Below are 10,469 nucleotides of genomic sequence, written 5' to 3'. Positions count from 1 at the left end.
ACGTGACGCGTAAGCGTCGCCGACGCATCCGCATCATATGGCGTTGGGAAGAAAACTAAATTGAACAGAGAGTCACGCGAAAGCGTGGTTGGAGGCGTGCCTTTGGCACAACTTGATCCACGCGACTGCGTCGCTAACGCGTCCGCGTCATTAACGAAATAGCCTCCCCACGCGTCCGCGTCACCCACGCGACCGCGTGGCCCTGTAAATCGACGTAAAAATGGTGTATGGCCAAAAGTTGAGCTGGAACATGGCTGGACTCGTGCTAGAAGCACAAGCCCTACCACGCGAACACGTGCCCCATGCATCCGCGCTATTTTCCAAAATATGGCAATTCACGCGATCGCGTCACCCACGCGAACACGTCACCCAGAAATTTGGCAATGTGCGTATTAAACAGAGAGTTGTACGTGCGCGAGGCTGCACTCGCGCCAATAGCACAAATCAGGTCACGCGATCGCGTGATCCACGCTTCCGCGTCGCCTGCACCGCACAGCTTATCCAGATCAGCCAAGATATCTTATATTTTTCTTCCCCAAATCTAAATCTTCTCTTTCCTTTCTTATTTCTTTCTTCCTCCTTTTCTTCCTTTCTTCTTCTTTTTCCATTGGTGTTAAATTTTCTTTTTCAACTATTGCATCTTTTCTTGAATTATTCTGGTGTTTCATGACTTGTTTTATTCTAATTGGGTATTATTATTCATAAGTCAATGCTAATTTTTATAATACTGATATTCCTTTTGCATTGATATGCACTTACACTATCTTGCATTACCCACACTCTCTTCCCCGTTGTTGCAACTTTTACACTATTGATATGCCATTTGCTTCCACTATTTTCTCACTTGCATGTTGTAGCTACCATGTATTTGAGACCTTTATTATTTGGCATTAACACCCATATGTTATTTACGTTCTTATCTTTATTTTTGGGTTACTTTTCTTCTTCTTCCCCTTCTTTCAGGATGGCCACCACGAAGGGAGAGGAAAAGCTTCTTAATGGGGAGACAAACAAGTTCATCTACTCAATCTTTGGAGAAAAGCATAAGTTGAAGTAACCTGTCCACCTACACATCTTAGCATGCACCGAGGACGGTGCAACCTTTAAGTGTGGGGAGGTCGATACTGATCTCCGTGGGTTAGTCACTTTCTTCCCAACACCAATTTTTGTTTTTCATTGTTGCATTTGCATGTTTGATTGCATGTTTGTTTGATTTTGCGCATATATTACCATTACTTGGTTGAAGTAATATTTTCTTTTTCAAGAAACTTTTTATAGCATTTCACTAATTTGAATTAAAATTTTTATTGAACTTGTTTGAAGAAATCTTATTTTGGAACATGGTTTAAAGCTCAAACACACAAAACCAGTGAGATTTTGAGCCTATTTGAATTGGTTGCATTCTATCAACCAATATTTTATTTTTGGTGTGTGTTTTTCTCTCTAAAATTGTGATCTTTGTCTTGCCTAATTCTATATTTCTATTATTTGATGTATGCATGCACTTATATGATTGAGGCCTTGTTTCACTGAGCTTACATATACATATGGCCTTACCTTTTATTATCCTTTGCAAACCAATGTTGAGCCTATTTTACCTCTTGTTCTTTACTTTAGCTCATCACTAACTCTAAGCGGAAAACAATAATGTCCTTAATTTAAATCCTTGATTAGCTTAGACTAGTGAGAGTGCTCATGAATTAAGTGTGGGGAAAGTGGGTTTGGAAACGTTTAGTTTGAGAATTGAGTATGTTAGACTTTGTGTGAAAATGTGAAAAATGTTAAGAACATGTTTATGCATTCAAAACCTTAATCATATGCATTGAAAAAAAATTACTATTAAGAAAAGAAAAATAAAAAAAGAGGAAAAAGAAAAGAAAAATAAAAAGGGGGACAAAATTCCCCAAAGTAAATGGCAATAGCAATGCATATGTACTGTACTCAAAACCTGGAATGCATAAATATGTAATAAATGCAGTTAATGGGTAGTTATTGATTTTATATTACATGGATTGTCCTAAGTTAGGTGGAAAGTTTATGTTAATTAAGGATTCAGATTTTAGTCCACTTGGCCAAATACAATCCTACCTTGACCCTAACCATATTACAACCCTTAAAAGACCTCTTGATTTGTGTATTGGTGCATTAAATTTTTTGTTGATTGTTAGATGAAAAGCAAGCTATAGAAAGCAAGATTAATAGAGAATTGAGAGAATTGACCCTAGACACCTGAGAGTTAGAATGATATACACTACCATTAAGGGTTCAGTGCTTAATTCTATGTTCCTTGGTTTCATGAGTTATCTTCTTCTTGCAAGTTATTTGTACTTCATTTTTGTGATTTGAATTAGTGAAATCCAATTCATGCCTGTTCTTGAAAGATTTATTTACCTTGACCAAGTAGGTAGAAATATTTTGCATTTAGTTGAACTCATATAGATAGGTTGCATTTCATACATCCTACCATTCTGTCTTCACTCCTTTATAGCTTCTCTTGAGCTTAGCATGAGGACATGCTAATGTTTAAGTGTGGGGAGGTTGATAAACCGCTATTTTATGATTCATATTGTATTTAATTGTGTGGTTTTATCAAGTCTTCACCCACTTATTCATATGATTTGCATGTATTTACAATTCCTTCCTAAAAATATTCTATGATTGATAACTTGCTTCCTAAAGACCTTTTAGTTGTATATTCTTATCTTCATTCGTACCATTCGATGCCGTGATCTGTGTGTTAAGTGTTTTAGGCTTTATAGGGCAGGAATGGCGTAAGGAATGAAGAGGAAGCGTGCAAAAGTGGAAGGAATACAAGGAATTGAGGAGAAGACCAGCGAGAAGTCACGCAGTTGCATGGCTCACGCGACCGCGCAAAATGAAAGAAATCAGAGTGACGCGTTCGCGTACCTGACGCGACCGCGCGGATTGGAAGCTGCACGAACAACGCGAATGCGTGGACGACACGCACGCGTGGTATGAGAAACGCTGAGTGACGCGAATTCGTGGACGACGCGGCCGCGTAACGTGCGCGATCTGCAGAATTACAGAAGTCGCTGGCACAGATTCTGGGCCGTATTTCAACCCAGTTCTCGGCCCAGAAAACACATATTAGAGGCTGGGAGCAGAGCAGAATCATAGATTCAATCATTACTCACAATTTTAGGTTTTAGATGTAGTTTTTAGAGAGAGAGGTTCTCTCCTCTCTCTTAGGATTAGGATTAGGATTTTTATTAGGATTAGGAATATTTCTTCTTCATCTCAGGTTCAATGTTCTTTTTATTTATTTTCTCTTTTATTTGTTTATGAACTTTTCATGTTATGATTTTCTTAAATAATATAATTTGAGGTATTTGAGACTCATGATTGCTTTTCCTTATTTTTAATTTAGATTATTTACTATTAGCTTTGGTTGATTAATTGGTGACTCTTGAGTTATCAAACTCATCGTGATTGATAATTATTATTCTTGCTGATTAATTTAGATTCCTATAACTCTAGTCTTTTCTCAAGGAGTTTACTTGGACTTTAGGTATTAAATTAATTTGTCCACTTAACTGACCTTCATAGTTAGAGGTTGACTTAGTGGGAGCAACAGTATAATTTTCATCACCATCAATAAGGATAACTAGGATAGGACTTCCAGTTTTCATACCTTGCCAAGAGTTTTATTAGTTATTAATTTATTGATTCCTGCAATTTATTTCTCTTGTTCAAAACCTTTTTCAAAACCCAAAAACACTGTTTTGCATAACCAATAATAAAGCATACTTCCCTGCAATTCCTTGAGAAGACGACCCGAGGTTTGAATACTTCGGTTTATAAATTATATTGGGTTTGTTACTTGTGACAACCAAACATTTGTAAGAAAGGTTGATTGCTTGGTTTAGAAACTATACTTGCAACGAAAATTTATTATAACTTCTCAACCAACAATCTTCAGTTCTTCAGTAAACTACCAAAAATATACTTGAATAGTTTTGTCACTGATAAAAATGTACTTGAATTTTGCTATCAACAAAAATGCCCTCAAATAATTTAAAAGTTCGACAAAAATATCTAGCATTAAATATGTATTATCAAAAAATGCTTTAGAAATTGAATTGTGAATCAATTTTTCGCAAGAATGATTAAAAAAATGAGATATTTTTATTCTTAAAATTTGGTGATTTTTCGCTATGTATATATTTTTTGTAATTTTTTAAAAGTATTATTGGATGTTGACAAAAAAAAAGCACAAAAAAATATATAATCAGAGAAAAATCACCAAACTTTAAGAATAAAAATATCTCTTTTTTTAATTATGCTTGCAAAAAATCACACAAAAATTCAATCTCTAAATCATTTTTTGAGAAAATGCCTGCTACACATACAAGTCGTTTTGGCACACAAGTTCATGTAAGTTGGCCTAAACCCAACAAAAACAACCCTCAGTTTAGATTGTGTGTTAACAAGCGCTTCTCCAACTCTTGAATAGTGCAAAAACTATTATGACAAACGGTTATTCTCCCTCAATCAAAACCGCAACACTCAAAATTCAAACAATGATCAAAATCTCCTAAAAATCTCTCAAAATCGTCGCAAAAAGTGAAAAAAGTTTCGAAGCTGAATTCAAACAGAATTATGAAAAATGAAATAAAAAGAAGAGGAAGAAGAAACAACAGAAGATGAGGAAGAGGAAGAGTTTTAAATTATGCAAAACTTATCCGTACAAAAACACTGAAAATTCTTAAACAATACACATAAATATCTTAGTTTTACACCAAAATTTGCTGCAAATACACAAAAATATTTCTTTTGATGCTGCATTCCTTATTTCTTTCTTTCTTTTAGTTGAATGAATGTAAATTCATCATCTTCCAAATAATTTTGTAGCATTATGTGTTTCTTCTTCTTCTTTATTTGATTTTTATTATTTTTTTTCTTGTTAAGAGAGTTAAACAAAAAAACCTTGAGAAGGTAAAACAAGAAGAAAAAGATGAATAAGAAAAAATAAAAAAAAAATGGTGATGATGATGAAAAAAAGAAGCAACAGAACATGAGGAGGAGGAAGAAGAAGAGTTTTGAATTATGCAGAACTTATCAATACAAAAATACTGAAAATTCTTAAACAAAACACATAAATATCTTAGTTTTACACCGAAATTGGCTATAAATGCACAAAAATATTTCCTTTAATGCTGCATTTTTTTCTTCTTCTTTTTTTCTTATTTCTTTCTTTCTTTTAGTTGAATGAATGTAAGTTCATCCTCTTCCAAGTAATCATATAGCATTATGTGTTTTTTCTTCTTTTATGTTTGATTTTTTTTTATTCTTGTTAAGAGAGTAAAACAAGAAGAAACTTGAGAAGGTAAAACAAGAAGAAAAATATGAATAAGAAAAAAATATGGTGATGATGATGAAAAAAAGAAGAAGCAGCAGCAAAAGATGAGGAGGGGAAAGAGGAAGAGTTTTGAATTATGGAGAACTTATCAGTACACATACACAAAAAATTCTTAACAATACACATAAATATCTTAATTTACACCAATATTTGCTGCAAATACACAACAATGTTTCCTTTAGTGCTGCATTTTTTTGTTCTTTTTTTTCTTATTTCTTTCTTGTAGTTAAATGAATGTAAGTTTATCATCTTTCAAATAATTTTACAGCATTATGTGTTTTTTCTTCTTCTTTGTTTGATTTTTTTTGTTTTTATTCTTGTTAAGAGAGTAAAATAAGAAAAAACTTGAAAAGTTAAAACAAGAAGAAAAAGATGAATAAGAAATAAAAAATGATAATGATGATGATGATGAAAAAGAAAAAGTAGCAGAAGATGACGAGGAGGGAGAAGAAGAGTTTTAAATTATGCAGAACTTATCAGTATACATACACCGAAAATCCTTAAACAATACACATAAATATCTTAGTTTTATACCGAAATTTGTTGCAAATACACAAAAATATTTTCTTTAATGCAGAATTCCTACATTAAATTCAATTCAAACCATCAATGATGAACAGCAATTTTCACAAAGAAAAACATTATTCACCTATAAAGTTATAAACTACTAACAAAAACATTAACTAGAATCGAACCACACCTCAATCCCTTGATTGAATTCAAAACAATAATCCACTTTGCTCTAGTTCAATTGACAATCTAAACTTGAATCATTCATTATCTTCAACAATAAGACAACTGTTCAAAACTGATTTTAGAGGTTGATTTCAAAGACGCAGAGAACGAAAGAAATCGCAAAAAACGAAAAAAGAGAATGCAGAGAACGAACGAAGAGAAACACAAAGAACGTAGAAATAGAAGAAAACGTAGATCGAAAACGCTGAGAAAATTCAAAAACAATAACAAAATCCTTTCGAAAAAAGACACTAATATATTCGGGCGTTGATCATGTAGAGTCCCAAAAGATCTATTACCCATTCATACAACTTTCGTGTATTACATACAATCTGTCCCATCCCATTATTTCTCTTTTCCAATCAAACTATCACAAACAGGATGCAAACTTCTCTCCACATCTTCTCTTGCAATGTATATTATTAGGTACTGAAGCCTTGTTTATGAGTTATGACCTAACTTTGGCAAGTCTTGCCCTTATTTCTTCCATTTCTTCCTCATCATCAACACCCTCAGCTATAGCCTCTTCCTGCATTTATATAATGTTCCAAAATTAGTGTAAACTGTGTCAAGGAAAGAGCCTTTTCACAAAGAGAATGAACTTGCACATACCCCTCCACTGGCTCCAACCCTTTGTTCAGGTTGCTTCAACTTTTGTTTCCAGACGGCTTCGGGGAGCTCTGCAGCTGTCTCACCAGCTATTTCTGTCAGTACCTTGTCAACTTCTTCTTCAATCTCGTCTTCTATGTCCTCAGAATCTAGAGCCGAGTCAACAGCATCGTTAACTATCTCCTCGATAACTCCTGCCTACAAGATACATCATTCCTGATTAAGTACAAGGAAAATATGTTCTCTAACAAGAAAGTGGTCTCGCATACCTTTGTCATTTCTTTGCTGAACTCCTGCATTGTCACAGCCATTTCAGGAGCCTTCATGAGGTTATTGACAAGCTTCATAACCTCGGCACTCTTGGATAGATGTCCCACAGTACGAGCAATTGCTGCAAAAGCAAACAATACCATGAATTGCACAATAAAGAGATTTTAACAACACAAATCTGACATGAGAACTAACTGCTAAACTTAAGTACCAAATAACAATTGTTGCAAGAACATATATGGTTGTCACACCACTGCTATAAGTGCATTGACTCAATCAAAAACAAATGGTTCTCAGCTTATTATTTGAACAGAACAACATATACAACACAAAAAGGGTATCCATTACAATGATGGTGCACTTTTCACCAAATAGAAATTTGATTCCATCCACATCCTGATCCTGACCAGCCTAACTGACCTAATTACCTCCAATCTTCCTTTTCAATTGCTAGCATAAACTCTTTTCTGACTTGGATAAAGGTTCACTATTTGATAAGTAAAATAAAAACATGGTGAAACTTACCCACACTTTCTCCAAGGTGCATTGATATTGAATTCAATTGTGCCTTATTTTCATAAAGTCTGTTTATTGTTTTCTTGGATCTCACAAGTTCCTTAGCAAGGGCCTGCAAATTCCAAAACAGTGACTTCGTTATTTGAACTGTTTAGTTTCAAAAGTAAACAAAAAAAAAAGTGCCGAAAATTTTGACCTTTGCAGAGCCCATAAATCGTTCCTCTTCGCAGCTTCTTTAATCGCCTTTTGTACATTCTTCTCTTCTCTCTGTATATCTGACTAATTGAAAAAACACAAAAATCAGCCACGATAAAATAGGAAGAGGATGAGAAGAAGAAATTAGGGTTTAAAGAGAGAATACCGCGAATTTGGCGCTCAATGTTGCGACACTCCTGGCGAAGGCGACGCTGCCAATCTCTCAACAACTGTTGAGGGTTCGGCTTCGGCTTCAGAATGTTTATTACCTTCTCCATTTCTCAATAATCCTAAAACCAACAAAATTGTTTTTCTGCCTTCGTTTTTAGTTTGGGATCAGAAAGAAAAGAATGAATCTTGCAACCCCCAGAAGATAATTAATTCAAAAATATATTATTTTCAATTGAAGTAGATGACTGGAATTTGATGCTATGCATAACGAAAAGCTTAGGAATCAAACATTCTCAATCTGAAAAGTCTCCCAAGAATAAACACCAAAGCAAGATTTCAGCTTCAGAATTGCAATAATATAAATGAGTAATGACTAATGACCAATTATGAATATAAGTTAGAGAGAATATCCACCAATTTAGCTTACTGCAGTCAGTAAAACATCATGGCATGCCTTTTTCATCTAAGAGAGCCAATTTTTATTTTCCTAATACAAAATTGGAAAGAAAAGCATAGACGTGATATGCAAAAGCAATCTGTTAGACGTGGGTTGAGAAGATGTCAACCTACTAAGTTAGTACCATTCATTAAAAATATTGAAAGTTAAAACAAATAGTCATCTTTAATTACCTATGTATAGGATACATTAAATCTACTTTAAACTTTTTTTTTTTGGCTGAATACTTCAGATAATTTTGCAAAAGGCACCAATAAACATATATAAATATGAATCACACCTTAATACCTGATCAAGTGTCACAGTCTCATTATCAATTAAGTCCTCTGGAAGAACAACCGGGTGAAGTTGAGACACATATGCAAAAATCTGAAAAGTAATAGACCTTTAGCAAAGGATCTCCGTAAGAAATTGGCATATGAAAAGATGATACATACACATAAATACACATCAACTATGAATAAACATGTAACGATAATAGATGCTGAACAACTTTGCTTATGTTTTTACTGTGTAAAGTTCCATGTTTCTTTTCTTATTTTAGAGGATTTCTTATCCTCTCCCTTGTTGTACTTTCCTCCTTTCTCATTTAAAAACTTTCCCCCTATCAACAAGAAGAAAATATGCATTCTCTGCATATATTTTCAAAGGTGGGAATTGATGTAAGAAAATGGGGAGACTTGCATTGGAAATAGTTTTCTCCCATATTAATATCTATTAATAAAACTTCACAGTTTCTTCAAAGGAAAAGCAACAGACAGCTAAAGAAAGGGACAAAACCTTCTGCGTGTAAAACGGTCAGAGAACTCTAGCCCAAAGCTCAAGACAAGCAGCACACCTCAGTTCCTGAGGACTGCAAAAGCATAGGAAGAACATGAATATCTTGAAAGCAACAGAGACATTAATACAGCTGGACAGAATAATTTTATCTTATGAGCAGTGAAAAATAAAAAGATCTAGTTTTATCTTGCAGATGTAAGATATAGATCTAAAAAAAAGGCTGCAGGTCAACTTTGAAATTCACAAACGCAAATAGAAAATGATAAATCTTAACTTTCATTCCATAACTAGATCAAATAAAAACCTATATAAACATCCAAGTATTTATGTACCTTACCTAAACCCAACTAATGTCTTCATTCTTCTAGAAACACAGAACAAAAGCATGCAGTCACATTTGCTGATTTGCATCAAAGCAAAGAGCTACCAATTAAATGCAGAACCACAATGGTCCGTGCACTGCAAATTGCTGAAAGCCTGAAATCAGAATAATATATATAGGACTACTAAATTTCAACTGTAACTGCATCATCAACAACCTAATATATTTCTGTTATGTAACTCCTCAATCCAATTCAGAAACAACAATCAGAAAAGGATCAGAAATATAAATCAACTGAAGGGGGAAAAAGTGTGTAAATTCCAAGCAGAAATTATAGCCTCAAAAGACAAACACATGATAATCACAGGAATTGAACCAGATAGACGAGAAGCAGAACAAGAAGGGACAACGCAAAAACCTACTGCTGCTAGAGGCAGCGCAGAGACCAGAGGGGGAAGCAGCAGCAGAGTAGAGAGGAGCGATGGCAGCGACCAGCAAAAGGAAGAAAACATCGTAACAGGGATAGGTTGAAAAATTAGGGATTTGATTTTTGGAATAATAAAAACGAATGCGATAGCTGGTTAGAGGAAAATTATCAAAGAAAATATATCAAAGTGGGCAGAGGCGAGCAGCGAGCCATACTCGAGGGAAGAGACGACGCGAGGCAGGGCATCTATGGCATGACGGCACAAGGCAGGGCAGCAAAGGCGCGACAACGCGAACAGGGAGAGCACGCATCGGAGAGCCGGAGACAGGGTTATGGTCTTATGGATGTAACATGCCACTGAGTGAGAGAGAGAGAGGGGGGGAGTGGGGTGACAGGACAAGACAAGCGTTAATATTCAAATTAGTTTCTAAAAAGATTAAGTATCCCATTTTTATTTCGGAATGATTTTTTTAATCCATAATAATATATAATGAAAAAACTCATTTTGGTATCCAATTTTTTTTCTATTTTTACCTTTTTTAATAATTTACTTTCTGTTACAGAATTTTTACTACGTTATTTTCATTCACGATCATATCAATATAAC

At 34.5% G+C, this 10,469-nt stretch overlaps 1 pseudogene; it reads right to left on the bottom strand.

The window, feature by feature from the left end:
* Positions 1–6,274: 6,274 nt before the first annotated feature.
* On the bottom strand, positions 6,275–10,250 carry LOC130947434 (vacuolar protein sorting-associated protein 24 homolog 1-like; annotated as a pseudogene).
* Between the last annotated feature and the right edge of the window lie 219 nt (positions 10,251–10,469).

This window comes from Arachis stenosperma, chromosome 9 (assembly GCF_014773155.1).
Source record: "Arachis stenosperma cultivar V10309 chromosome 9, arast.V10309.gnm1.PFL2, whole genome shotgun sequence".
NCBI classification, from domain to species: domain Eukaryota; kingdom Viridiplantae; phylum Streptophyta; class Magnoliopsida; order Fabales; family Fabaceae; genus Arachis; species Arachis stenosperma.
The sequence above is the reverse complement of the archived record's forward strand: the minus strand, read 5'-3'. Positions and strand labels throughout refer to the sequence as shown.